General features: G+C 38.8%; 1 long non-coding RNA gene across 1 annotated transcript; it reads right to left on the bottom strand.

Annotated features, from left to right (window-relative positions):
* Positions 1 to 72: 72 nt before the first annotated feature.
* LOC113490145 lies at positions 73 to 10,409 on the bottom strand. Its single transcript, XR_003400162.1, has 3 exons — positions 10,397 to 10,409; positions 8,795 to 8,799; positions 73 to 185 (listed from the first exon to the last, which is right to left on the bottom strand). It is a non-coding gene; the product is annotated as an uncharacterized LOC113490145 (long non-coding RNA).
* Between the last annotated feature and the right edge of the window lie 4,936 nt (positions 10,410 to 15,345).

Raw genomic sequence — 15,345 nt, 5'->3', positions numbered from 1 at the left:
CAATAGGCCCAAGTCAGAGCTAATCTATAAATGAACTCTGTATATTTTATAACTGATAACCAAACATGCTAACAGGTATTATACTAAGTTATAATAAACCACCTATCCTGATGTAAAGGGTGGAAGTGTTGAAGCCTGATCAACAGGCCCTGAACCAAAACTGTTAACTTAGAATGTAAACCTTACTGATGCATACATAGAGGATGTCTTGAATGTATCTTTCCTTCCCTTATGTATGTGAATAGAACAACAGAGTCATGGAGGCAGGTGTCTGTCACACAGACCTGATGTGAGACCTTGCACATAGTCCCATCAGATAAGCAGAGAAATCCTTTGGCTTCTTCCTTGAGCCCTGGCCAGGCTCTGGGGGGAACCTAATGTGAGATTGAAACCAGATGTTTCCACTTGAGTATACAAGGCTGGACCCGCTCACAGCGACTTTGGAAGACTCACCTATGGGTGGACGCACCATGTAAGACTTCCCATTTGCGGGGAAAGGCTCCCCAAATCCTCACTGTGACTGGGGCTGCCCAGCAATTGCGGATTTGGATGATAGTAAAGTATGCAAGTGGTGATGTATCTTTCTTAATCACTATTCTCTCCCTGGCAGTAGCACTTTGATGCATTACCCTGTATGTTCCTAATTGTTTAAGTGCACTATTCTGTCTTATCGTATATTTTCCTATATTATTATTATTTTGAGTAGATACACCTACTTTTTCACTCTGTGGTCTGAGTCTAATTGATATCCCTAATCAACAAAACATAACCTGTTCAGTCTTCCCCCCCGCCCCAAGATTTATCTTTTCTTTCCTTTTCAGAAATAACCAACTCCACCAACGACATCGTGGAAACAAACACCACATCCAGCAAGCCTATCAGCAGCACTGTGGAAACAACCCTCATCTTCAATATAAGAACCTCTGCAGCCTACCCATTCACATGCTATATTAAAACTGGATAAAAGACTCTTATCATGGTCCAGCATGATATAGAAGAAATACATCAGCTGCTAACAAGTCAAAAGGGATGGAGAACATCGATGGCGGGAAAGCTTATTTGGATGGTCACCAACCACAACAGGACTGTTTAAGTCCATGTTCCACCCAGTCATGATTTTCTTAATTCTAACTTTAGTATGTTTACTGCTCATAATTGTGTTGTATATTAAGGTCTGGAGAATGGTTAAACAAACTGCTCAGTTACAAAAGTATCCCTGTGTGTATACTATCCTGTAGCGGTAGAGACGGTCATGCGACAATTGACAGTTAAGTTAAGAGTAAAAGAAGAAGTCTGTTTATTGTTTTTCTACATACCTTATATATCTTTTACAACTACCGCAAGCTCTAACATAATTGGCTAAACCCATAGCAACGGTACACCCATAGCAACGGTACATGATTAGATAGCTTTCTTAAAGTTTTACTTCTGAACATGATTAACACAGTTCCTTATCTGCATTCAACAGTTTCATGTTTCTTCCAGCAGATGTTCGCTGTCCTTGCTCCTTATCTGTGGTATGTCCTCCTGCATGCAGACTTCTCATGGGTACGGGATGATCTGGCTGAGGTTAAATTCCATCTGCTCTGCCAGGCGTTTAGCAGACCCGCTGCCTACCCCGACACTATCCCAATTTTTTTTTTCCTGAAGCTAATCAAACACAAAATTTCCTTCAATTATAACTAGATTATGGCATCCTCTGTTTATAGGCATAGAGGCAAGAGGCAACCACACTGCTACTCTATGGACAAGATAAATTGACTTCAGTCACGGGGTGGATTGTGGTGGTGCAATTCTTACCCCTCTCTGCCCCTCCTTGTTGGGCTGCTTGGTGCCAGGTGTGATTCCATCCACATTCCCCCAAACCATACACCAATCTGTGGAGATAAGGACTGATAACCTTGAGGAGCCTGGCTCTTGCCCCTCCCAATTGCTTGGAAAAGGTTATAGTGGCCCATCATCTCCTGATGGCCTGACACACCTGTGCCTGGGATGTGATCAGATGGAACAGTAACAGGGTTGCATGTTACTGAAATTCTTGTGCAACTGCCAAAAGGCACCAGATAGTATTTGACAAAAGTCAGTTATTTTGGATCCTATAAATTGCCACCACCAGAGAGACCCTTTGAGCTCTCCTGGATCGCAGCGGGCCTGTGACCAGCATCTCCCCTGAGCTGGGACACCTCTCAGGTACCAAAACCCTTAAGGTGTCGTCTGCCCCAGACAGAAGGCCAGGGCGAAGTCCACCCGCATCGCCCGTTGAGGAATGACAAGGCATTGTGAGTATTTGCTCTAAACTCGAGAAGGAAATTTTCTTTGAGCTAGCTTCTATTTCACCTGTTTATTGGTGTGTGCGTGTGTGTGTGTACGTACCCTTACCCTTGTTCCTGTGTGCTTGTCCCTTTGGTGTTCATTTTACCAAATCCAAACCCCTTTTGTTCCTGTATGTATGCATATGTCTGGTTTGTGTATGCGCATGTACATATGTGTATAAATTAAGGTACCGTTAAGTTAGAGTGAATATTGTCACTTTAGAACCTGAATAAGTCGCTTTTCTGAGTTATTTTGTATTGACAAATAGTTGTTAGTTATTAATAAAACTAGATTATTTTCCTAAATCATTACCGTGTCAATACTTTCATCCGCGACACCGCTTAAAATGGATGACACTTGTAGCAAGTCAGTTCACCCAGGGATCCACCAGAAATTAACTTCTCAGAGGTCAGTCAGAAGTGGTAGGAGAAGCTTGGCAGTTTTTTTCTGTTGAATCAGGCTGGTGGCCCAGCTCACACCAATTTCACATAGGAAACTGTGGCAGCACACAGGAGGAGAGATGAACCGTCCGTTTTGGCAGCAAGTTGCACCCAGATCTAATAAGGCATACCACATAACTGCACTCTAGTAAGTTGTTTGTTGTCCAGAAGTGAGGTCACTTGGACTACTTATACTCTGCATAACTTTGCATGAATTTTCCTCCTGACTTACTAGTAATTAAATAATTTTTAATCTGTACATTTTGGACAATGAGATCTTGTACAAAATGAACAAATGTGCAGTTTCACAGTGCAAGTACAGTATTAAAAATCCTTAGAGTAGATAGGGTCCTTGTTAACTCTGCTTTAAATAAAAAGCTGCCTAAACCCTGTTTCCTTTTTGTTGCTTTGAGAAAATGGAGACGCAATTTGCATTTACAACTTAGTTCCTGGTTCCAAAATACCCCTTTAACTTTTTTATTATTTTTATGGTGGATATAAATGGCACCAAATTGTCAAATCACAGCTATTTTCTATGCTACCTATACAAACAGGTCTGATTTCTGGCAAGTCATAAAACAATTATGGCTGAATTCCTGTAGCCCTTTGATATCCCAGCTTGTCTGTAGGGCTTTAATGACAGCTTAGGGCAATGCTAAAAGTCTAATTTCCAGAAGACACAGAGAAACATTTCAATTCCCACATGTTCAAACATGAACATACCAAAATCTTAGAACTGGGATGATTATGTTTGAAAGGGAAGTGACTTAGAACAAAAACAAACAGGTAAGGTATAGCAACAGTTTAAATCAACGCTGCCTCACAGAAGGCTGAGATACAGACAACTTGACAAAGCAGGACAAGGAGCATACTACACCTGCCTCTGATTCCTCAACACTTATTGCATGTTGGGAAGCACATGTTCCTGCTTACATACTCAGCTCTTACCCCTTCTTGTGTAGATGACAAAGAAATGGGTGGGAAATAATCATAAATAGTAAAGGAAAATAAACTGCCTAAGCATGCAGAGGAAGCAAAATGTAAAGTTTTCTATTGTCTAGACATAAAATTGGCAACCTACCAGATTTAAGCTACTTATAAATACAAAAAAGAAACCAAAATCATTTAAATATTCCACGTGAAACAAATATAGATAATTCTAACTGTACACTTAAGATGTTAATCTGCAAGTAGTCTATTAGTATTTCGACTCCTGTTAAACTTTAGTTTGGGCATTAAGATAGACCTATAAGGAAATATCCCTGCAGACCAAGATTCACAGACTAATATAACTAAACTTTTTTTACAAAACCTGCCAAGATCGGCAGTGGTTGTTTAACTTTGTTTTCACTCTATCAAAAATTCAAGGAAGCAACCTAATGTAGACCTGCTTTATAGAAACCATTTTGTTTCTATTTAGTCTCCAGACAATAGAAAGGATAATGAAAATGAAAATCATTCATAGTTTATTCAACCACCTTATTTTTGTCAAATATTAACTTTTATTCTCATGTACACTCCATGGAGATATTTAGTTTGTTTGGAAATAATTTTGTAGGTGAAAAACAAACTTTCCAGTGTGTGGCAACTCAACATTTAACAATAAAGATTAAAGAAAATACTAAAACAATTGATGACTACCATTTTAAGAACAGCCTTTGACTAAATACAACATCCAACAGATACCTGGAGTTTTCTAAAGCCAGACATTCAAATACAGTAAGTGCAACATCTCAACTTGAAATGTTGGACAGCTACACAATCCACACAAAAAAATGCTGTTCCATGTCTATGAAATGGTCAATATTTGTAAAAAGTGTGTGCGTGTGTGCATGCATATATGTGTTTGTTTGTGGTGGGTTTCTGAAGTTTATCCTCCCATTGAAATCATTTGGTCTTTGCTATTAGGTTTGAGCTACAGAAGTGCAGTAACTGGATTCAGATAGAACAAGCTGCCTGTCCGCGTCCAGTTTGAAGACTATAGCCCACTGCTTCCCTGGAGTTCTCCGACTCACCCCAGAAGTGAAACAAGTACTATTTCAGGGCACCGCTGTACAGGAGCATCTTTTCCAATGTCATCTTTCCTCTGTTAAGGACAGACAGGGCAATTCGCAATGTTTCCAGCCACCCGCTGGAACAGCAGTGCTAGGACAGCACAGCAGTGTCCGCAGAAGCAAACTGAAGATTTTACTGTTGCTGGCCTACCTTACCTGATTTAGGTTCAAAGGCTGGTCTTGGTCTATTTGCACAAGACTGCCACAGGCACCCGAAGAACTTGGACAGAGTTGCTTCACAGTAATTTACACACAGACAACTCACAGCATTTGTAACAGTCAGCTCTAAGAAAATTTTTTTAAATAAAGGAAACTATCTAGGGAAGCATTATAGAGAGGATAGTGCTAAAGAATAATAAAAGCCAATATCCTTATAAGAAAGGATGCTACATAAATACTGAGACTGGTTAAAAGGCTGCTACCTCCCCAAAGTTACACAGAGGAGAAAGAAGAGGCTAAGACCATGAGATAGAGAATACATTTATGTGTTGCAATTGCCTTTTTATTAAGCAAGGGAGTGCATTGGTTCTCACACTAAGACCACTCTGGAAAAAAAAAAATAAAAAAATCATCATCTGAGAATTCAAACTTCCTAAAGTATCCTTATTCTTCAGATAAGGATGTGCAATTATATTACTATATTGCTGCTTCTATTCACCTAACTGTAATGAATTACTAGGCAGACTATATGTTACGGGTAAAATACTTTTTGCTGAGAAAATGTCACAGCAATATTGTGCAGAATTGGGCTAAAACCTGGATCAATTGAAAGGGGCAAAAAAACCCTCACCAAATTTAAGAAGTTGGAACTTTCTGGTCTTAAATATTTGCTAGATACAAGTGGGAGCATTTACAGTATTCGGCCTCTCGGAAACCACACACTTAAAACTTCAAACTAGTGACAGCCAGGCAAACAAATAACAACTTGAGTGTCAAAAAGCTTTAAAGTCTTAGCAGTACAGGCATTATATCACAGATGAGAGCAGACCTTTGCAGCTCTAGAGGCATAACATCCACAGTAGCAGCATCAAAATAGGTAAGGAACTTTCACATTTTACAGAGGAATTCACAACAATAATATTTTCTGACTCCAGTGTAGCATACAGATAAATTTCTGTTAAGACTGTATTTTAAATGAAAGACTAAGCAAAACAGTATGGCTATGAAAGACACCTGTTTTTTTTTCCTCTCAAAACATATGTATATGCTTTCTACATATCACCCTCATCATTAGATTCTGCCTTTATTCCATGCCATGACTCATTATTTTTGAATGACTGAATTTTACTCACTGGCTTGTTTTACTCACTGGCTTGTTTTATGCAAGGCTAGTTAACTACAGTAGTACAACTCTATTTCTATCCTCTGATCAGCTACTAAATCTAGGGAACATTTTGCATACTTTTGTTGTTTAGTCTTCAAACACACTAAAACTCTTCCACAGCCTTCCTCCCCATGACCTAAAAACTCTGACGTGGATCTCATGTGGTTATCCACTGGCCATAAACATCCACCTCAGCAGCCTCCTCGCCAGCCCATCTATCAGAGGACAGATCACTGGATGTCCTTCACATGGTGCCAGCAGCACACTGGAGCCAAGCTCTGGAGCACAGCACATGGTCCGTCAGTGAAACAAAACTGAGCCCAGGGAGAGCGCAGACCACGGCAAGCAAGCACACATTGTGTGCAGGTCCTGGACCCTGAGCAGTACCTCCAGGTTTTTAGTGGTCCCCTAATGAAAAACAGCAGCTGGATATTGGCTGGACATTGGATCTGGCTAAAAAGAACAAATCTGTGCTTATTAGTGTCCACTTATTTCCCCAAGTAGAAGTTTACCTTCTCAGCAGCAAAACACCACACAGTACTGCCTCAAAAAATATCACAAGGGCATACCATTCTTTTAAAAGCGAAAGCTCGTCAGCTTTATACGTTTTGGGGTATTTAAAGACAACATTATTTTTATTAAGATAGTTTTATAGAAAAAGATGTGAGATTGATTTCTGTCCCACTAACATGACCATACACATTTCAATATACTTTTTCCACATAGTTTTGTCTTCCCTTGCAGTAATATTAAAAAATTTTGAGTCACAAAGTGTGTCCAAATATGTGGTGTGCCCCAGGGTGGGCAAGCAAAAGAAAAAACAAAACATACCAAAGAAACAAAAAATGCCACAAAAAATACATCAGGCAGTATCCAGTTAAAAAACTAGTCTTGGATATTATGCCAGACCTGTGTATCTCCATGTTCAGAGCGCATACAAGATTTCAAGTTCAATCCATCTTTTCTGCTTTCCCGTCAGGCATGATGTTAGTGCTGTGATGACTTACAGTCATTCTGTAAATGGTTTTACTGAATGCTTCAATAAAATACTCACTTGGATTTTACATTATGTAAGATGAAATGTGAATTTTTTTTTCTTCTGTTCTTTATAGAGCCTCGTACTGAATCACAAGAGGAATTCAGATTATATTTACCCATTTAATACTTACCAACCAAAATTTCTCAAGAAAACTTCTGCCCTCCACTGCCAGAAAGGCTGCTCTAAGGAACAATGAACATTTTTGAACCAGCCCTTCTTCCCCACATGGAAGACACAACAGTTGCTGGCCTCCAGCCCACAATATCAAATAGTCCTATCTCAACTGAATCTCAGCATTATTTCTTTCTGGATCATTTGCCCTTTAATGTTAGCACATAAAAGGTAAAACAATGTCTCCAAGTATACAAAGAAAGTATTTCTGCGATTTCCCTGGCAAGCCTACAAATGCAGAACACCTTGTTTGTCAACCCTCATTTCAAGACACGTCACATTCATGTTACTTCGATCTAGAACAAGCAAAATGATTAGTGTCTCACTGAGTTAAGTAGAATTCTGTACAAACTTTAGAACAGTACAAATAGTAAATTTATACTTACTATACAAACCACTCAGTACTCTAACAGTACACACCTCACATTCCTTGTTCAGCTCTGCTTTTGTTTTTTGTTACATATTATAAAGCAGTTTGCACTATAATCTCTGCCATCATAATGATCTGAAAACAGAAATACCTATCGTGGTATTTACCTTCATGAACAAGATGCCATATGAAGAATATACACATGCTACTGTATTGGCTTTTGCTTTTTTACATAGAATTCCGGACAAGTTACTGAAGCCATACAAAGGCAATTGATATACATCAACTGCTGAGAATAAGTACGAACTGTAATTAAAAGAAATTAATCTGATCTATCATTTACATGATGTTAAAGCTGTTGAGACCTCTGCCACCATGATGTGCCACAGATTTTAAAATCAAACTCATCCAGCACCACTGGGCTTGTCCAGGAAGCTCAAAGCAACAAACCTGAACTCCTCAAAAGAGCCAGAGTCAGTGCAGGAACTCAGCACAGCATTAGCAGCATAAAACTGCCAGTAGCTGGCAAGCAAGGGAGAGCGCTAAGCTTTGATGCTCTGCCTATGAGCACCATCACAAGGATACTGATGAGATAAACTATCTGCCGACTGATTCTACTTGGTAGTAACAGCCTCATCCACTAATATTGTTTAAATAAATGGCACCCCAGAAAGGAGTTAAAAAATTTAAATCATTAACAGGTACTGAACATCATGTTTTACCCAACACTGAACAGTTTTTAAAATTATTTTGTACATTGCAAAAATCAGTATTTTAGCTGTATTCTTTAATACTAGGCAGTATCATACATTTATTTTTAAAATAGATTCCCACACAGAGATCTAAGTAAGCATACAAATATTTAAAGTACTAGCCAGTTCTTCCTCTTCTTTAAGCAATAGAAAGTGCAGCAAAAAGTCATACAAAAAGCAAACAACATTTTTAACTAGAAGTGTTTTGTGAAAAGATTAGAAACCATACTTTTCATGTAAATATATATAAGTGCTAGAATTTGACTGTTCTTTTGTTTTCATATATGCCTACCAATCACTATCACAAAAGGAAGAAACAGAACAATCACACATGAACTAAATTCTTGAAAGTACAGGTGTCCATCATCAGAATCTCCTAAAAAAAAAAAAATGTAGTCAAACTGCAGCAGCCTACACACTTAACTCTGGATCAAACCTTTATAAATTAATCTGTGCTTTCCCCACCTATCACAAGCATTATCAACAGGCTTTACAGTTGCAACTATCGAGTTGTCAGTCTCTTCCACAGGTTCTACCAGAACAAAGGACAGAATAGCCCCCTCCAACATTTCTTCCCAAAACCTCAATTTAAAAAAACAAAAAAACCCACCAAATCCAATAAACCAAAACCCAATCCTAACCATCATGTACATCATTGTTACAAGAACAGCCTTGATAACTTGAATAGTACCACAAATCAAACTTCCAAGAATTTGCAGCTTACTAATACAGCACTGAAAAATCTTAACAAAGATAATTGTACCTCCAGGTTGGATTGTCTAGCCTATAATAATAAATACGTGGCTTCAAGTTTTCTTACAGATCTAAGAATAAAAACTGCACAGAAGTAAATAGAGTAACAACAACGAACAGCAAACAACCCAGCTGTTTTCATTTTCTCAAATAAATGCTAACCAATTCAACTGTCTACTGACAAGCATTTTGAGGTATCTTCCCCCTCATCTTACACAAAGAAGCAATAGAGCCAATCTTACAGACAACAGTCTTGTTTTCTGTACTTCAAGTGTAATTCTACAGCTATCCAAAAATCTTGTGTACAATAGCCTTGAAACTACATTTCACTTCCCATCATCTAAAATCCAGAAGACTACAACCACAGAGTATTAATACTATAGTTTTAATAGAGAAAAAGGGAACCATAGCTTCTTAAAACTAAATATATTTTATCAGCAATTAAATGCTACCAAAAGTTAGCTTAATGTGAAATAAATAACCTATGTTCATCTTTTAAGAGTTAAGAAATTGGAGTCATAATTGACTGGCATTTTGGACAGAAATCAGAAAACTCAAGTCATATGGTAAGAATCTGTTTGTGGGTCCCTATCCTCACAGCCCTCAATTTGCTAAAATTAAGAGTTAAGTAAGTCTCTCAATTTACATGTAGCAGGAAGAGAGTAATTTTTTTTTCCCACTCAGTATTTAAAAATTAGCAAAAGAAACAGCAAGTGAAATAATACTGTTTGGCCACTTTCTCCAAAATTTTACAAGACAACATGCAAGCTATTAAAAACAGCAGTATTAGCATCGTGGCCAACACATTAGTAAAGTGGGGTTAGGAAAGGAAAGAAAGATTAAGGATCTTCTTTGCCTTCCCTTCCACTAATGTGCCTCTTAGCATGAGGAAAAAAAAAAAGGGAAAGGGAAAGGGGGGGGAAAAAGGGAAAGGGGGGGGGAACTGCATAATTTTTCCTAATCAAAGTTCATTCTAAGACATTTCATTAATTTTCCTGGTCAGCATATTATGAATTAATACTTTTAGGGAGCTTCAAGAAGTGTTTTTACAGCCAAAATACAGATCACTAGACACAGTTTTAAAATATAGCATGAGGTGTGCTTTCACAACAGGATTAAGCTGTCACTGTAAAAAATTTCATCTACATTTAAAAATTCCTTTAAAGCAGTAGACCAACACATCTCCATGGAGGAGCCCATCTATATCTTGAAACCACCAATCTGTCCATCACAAGTTGAGCAACTGATGTAGTCAACTCAAGTCAGTTTTTGTACAATGAATCCAAATTCACAGAATTAGAATTTAATTGGCATTTTTTCATTTCAAGGTAGTGTATAGGGCACAAAAAAAAGCGCCATGAGGTTTTGTCAAATCAAAAGTAAGTTTCCCTCTAGTAAATAAAACTCTGCATACTGTATTAGGGTTTATCTACAAATATGTTTTCCCAGTAAGACTTTATAAGCAAACTGAAGGATGCCTTTAACGCAGCTTCCACTCTGCAAGTAAGTACTCTGTTGTGTACTGAGAATGCAAGAGACAGCACCGGGTGCTATTCCCACGGCACATATCACCACACGCCGTGATGCCTCAGAACTGAAGACAGCTCATGGGTTTGTGTGGCCTCGAAGGGCAGCCCCTTCCACCAGGAAGGGCACAACTCACACTGCCCCTGACCTTCACATCACGCCTGTACCAAAAGATTCTTACCTTGCCATGGCCCAAAATACTGTGGCCTCTGGGACAAAATTATCTTAAAACCCAAATAAACAATTTTTTAAATGCCACTGATAATAAAGACTGCATCTTTCAGTTTCTTCCTCCTTATTAAACTCTTATAACACAATGGATTCAGAACAGAAGATTTTGTGACTTTTCTACGGAAAACTATTCAGAAAAAATTGCCTAGCTGAATTACAGGAACAAAAAAAAGTGTAAATCTTTTGTATGAGAAGAGAAAGGATGTGTTTACCAGGAAGAAATCACTGTCAGCTTTTAGAGTAGCTAAGTGTATTTCAAAGTGTTATGGTCTACTAAAGCCTCATTCTGTACTAACAGACAACCTTAATGAAAACAACCAATACTGGAAATGCAGGCTTTCTCGAAGAATGCTACAGTTTGGTCCACCCTATAGCAGAGTAACAAGTAACTCCACTTCCATCACTTTGCCATATCTCTATAAAACTTCTTGAACTACAAGATGCAGTAGGCATTGTTCCCCTCATCTCCACAGAGGAAAGCAACACCTCCCACTCTTTTACAACATTCTGATGTCCAAACTGCCATTTTCATATTGATTATTAGCAAGAAGTATTAGCCCACTCCTTTTTTTATAAGAAAAAAAAAAAAAGTTTGTCAAAATGCACCACTAATTAATAGAAACTCAACCATTCAGGCCATACCAGTTCCAATTTAGTTTTTGATGTGTACTTATAATGAGTCATTGAAACACAAGAGATGTGTTTGCTTATCCAACTGAAAGACAAATAGTAGGACAAATAGCAAGTCAGACTGCTGTTGCAGAACACCAGCATTCGTTCAGTAAGAAGAGTAAGAAACTATTTCTACACTGCTTAGCATCCAAAATAATGAGACACATCAGAGAAGATTAACAGCTCCTCTTTTGGAGGCAGCTGATCAAAACTAACCATAACATGGTGATAAACCTTGTTCCATAGGCATGCTTTAAAATACTGCACTTTCACACACAGCACTGTTTTCTTCACGTGAATAATGGAAGGTAAGCAATGCTTTGAAATAAAATTAGAATTTTAAAAATTCACCATGTCTTCTCTTAACCAATTTTTTATCAGCATCATGAAATAGACATGATTTGAAAACAGTAGTATTAGTGATTGCATGATGATTTTAGAAAGCTTTTTTCTTGCAAGCTCTACTCAAAACTAAGTCTGGACATGAGTCTACTTTTTTAGTACTCACAGAAGTCAGATGGCAGAAGCAGGCCATTAAATGGGAGGAAGTACAGATAACCAGTCACTAAGAAAGCCTGTATGCTCCACCATGCAAGGATAAACTGAAGCACTCAGTCCCTAATATGGCTAACAGAAAACAATAAAACCACTGCCAAGCTCAAGTTTTTAAGGTGAGACACAGTGAAAGATGAAGTAGACTATTTTACAAGGTTACTCTAGCTTGCCTACACTCTGTTCCCTCTCAGCCACCATCACCTCATCCTACCTACACACAGATAAACCAACATGCTCTGTGCTCCAACAGCTCAATATTGTCCCTAGCTATGTTTCCACCTTAAAACTGACGCAACTTCAGGGTACAGGACCCTGCTTGCTATGCAGCAACTATTAGTAGAGCAAACACTTGGACACACCTTTGAAAACTCACTATCAACCTCTAGTATTTCCAAAGTCCCTAGTATAGCCAGAACAGATAAGCAAAGCTAGAGTTGTAGCCAGTAAACTGTTTACCCACCTTATCTCATAAATATGCAAAATAAATGCACTGAAAATAATTCATCACCCTTGCCCCCCTTGATGTTTGGAATTACTATGCCCCTAATAAAAAGTGATTTAGCAAAAGAAACACACTATGTGCTAATTATACATATGACAGCCTATTAATTTATTATTTTCAAATTGATATGTGAACTCTGCAGAGAGACTTATGAACTACAACCTTTCCTGGCAAACATATGTGTTAGAGCAGCCATTCACAGCATGAATTCAGAGATAAAAAGATCACTTACCAGAGAACTAAGTGTTATTATGGCTACTCAGTGTACTAGTACTTGCTTTTGATTAATATTGTACACCTACTTCAGCTTGCTAAACCTCATGGCTCAGGATTAGTTTGAGAACTTATCAAGTAGTATGTTATCCTACACTAAAATAATAAACAACTTCAGAAAAAGTGATGGAAAACAGGTAGTTTGACTAATACTACAAGCAAATGTATCATTCTCATTAAATATGCAAAATTTAAGAAACCACCCTGAAAGTCATCTGGGGTCAAATGAAACTAACAGCACTGATTAACTGAGCCAAGAAAACCTAGAATACTTTTGTAAAAAAAAAAAAAAAATTAATTGTATTTCTAAATTAGAAAGACAAACAAAATACTCCCGTTTACAAGGCACATATACATATCATCTCCACTCATTAAAAACTTCTGAACAGCAGAAAAAGTGCTAGGTAATTCATACACGCACCACACTCCCAGCAGCACAATGCTCATCTTGCCCACTGTGGTTTCAGGGTCATGAAATTTCTTCATCGTCTATTTTTCACTCACTGCAGTAGTTTTAGGAAGCTAAGCAAAGCCCAGAAGTGAATGGAGTGCTTGCCATCTGAGTTTACGCTTTGCTGGATGGGAGCGGCTATGGTGATCTCCTACAATCCAAGTCATGTGCAATCATAGTATAAGTCCCCTCCCGGGCTATATAAGCTGGCATCTTTCCCAGACATTGCCACATCATGAAAATGATGCATACAAATAAAACCCCAAAATAAACACTTTAAAACAATGGCTTAAATGACTGCATAACTAAACTCAGCAGCTGGAGACAAAGCACTCCCAGCGGCAAACCACGCATCTTTCACTTGCAAAAGTACTAAAATATATCCTTATTGGCAAGCTCCACATCACACCTAGCAACCAACACCCAAGTCTGGGCTGCAGAATCATGTTCCCCAAGGCCAGATGAGTAAATAAATAAATAAAGCATGGCTAATAAAAGCAGAGAGCATCAAACACACCGCTATGCAGGCAGAGCTTCAAAGTATTCAATGCACTTTCTACCACCAATTTCAATACATTATCTAATGCACTGAATACGAATAATGCTATCCCACCTATTTAGACCCAGACCTGTTCTCAGGAGTTTCTCTGACAAACTGTTTAGACTGACTTAAAATCATGCTTTTCGGTACAAGAAATAGAAGAAAAGGGGAGGAAGACTCCACACTGCAACGTGGGCAATTTAATTCATCAGAAATACTGCAGTATTCCATAAAATCCAATGAAAACTGTTTGTGCAGTACAGTGCTGGTTTGCAGTAAATTTTAAAATGTATCAACTCTGTGATAATAAAAAGAAATCAGTATCTTATACTTACAAAGATAATCTCAGTAGTTGAAATACTACACTTCTTACACTCCATTGCTTAAGGGAAGTAAGATTCTAGAAGAAACACAGCAATTGATATAAAAAGAGGTCACAGCTTGGTATTTTCAAACTGAGAAACACTAATCAAAAGACATGTTTTTACCTTACACAAAAAATGCTTTTTTATCTCAACACTGAAAAATTTCCTGTCTTCTGCTCCCTGAACATTTGATTTTTCCCCACCTAGCTCTACACAGACAGGATTTATGATGCTGTTGTTCAATGAACTGCAGGAGTTCTAGATGCCAATAAAGATTACAGATCAAATGAGATAACCACTAACCACCGTGCCTGCATAGATAAATAAACCTGCTCTCTTCTATTTGTACAGTTACCTCTACTAACCCAACTACAATAATCAGAACAGTAAGGGCTCAGGAATCATATCTGAAAACAAAAGGCTTCTTATACCTCTCCCAGTCCAACTTCTATGGATACATACACACCACACATACACCTTTCGATAAATTTTCATTTTCATGTATTTAGTAAAGAGTAAACCAGACAATGAACTAAAGAATTAAGCAGAAAGCAAAGTGATGAAGGAGCCAAAACACACGTACCAAAACCGGTGCAGTAACACAATTCCAGCCATCCCTGTCCCGGTCAAACATTTAGGGCACCGGGAGAAAGCAACATCAGCCAGAAGAAAGCAACACGTGAGCAAAAACCTCCGGCGCAGACCCACCCCAAGACAGCAGACGACCCCGCGCCACCGACAAGTGAAAGACCGGGAGGAGTCGGGACGCAGACCCACCGCTGGTCTGGGCGTCGGGACGGGGGGCAGCCGCGAATGGAGATCCCCGCGGCCGCAAGTACGGCAGAGGGGAAGGGGCAAGAACGGCTCCCCCCACCCTCCGACCCCAGACAGCCCCAAGGCAGGCGGGAGATGGACCACCGGCAGCCGCACTGACGGCGGCTTTTGTTCTCCACGGAAACCGGCACAGACCCGTCAGCTGCGCCCACTCCGATCCGGGTGGGAAGCACTCGCC

The sequence above is a fragment of the Athene cunicularia genome (genome assembly GCF_003259725.1).
Source record: "Athene cunicularia isolate RWA chromosome Z unlocalized genomic scaffold, athCun1 chrZ_part2, whole genome shotgun sequence".
In the NCBI taxonomy this organism is placed as follows: Eukaryota; Metazoa; Chordata; class Aves; order Strigiformes; family Strigidae; genus Athene; species Athene cunicularia.
The sequence above is the reverse complement of the archived record's forward strand: the minus strand, read 5'-3'. Positions and strand labels throughout refer to the sequence as shown.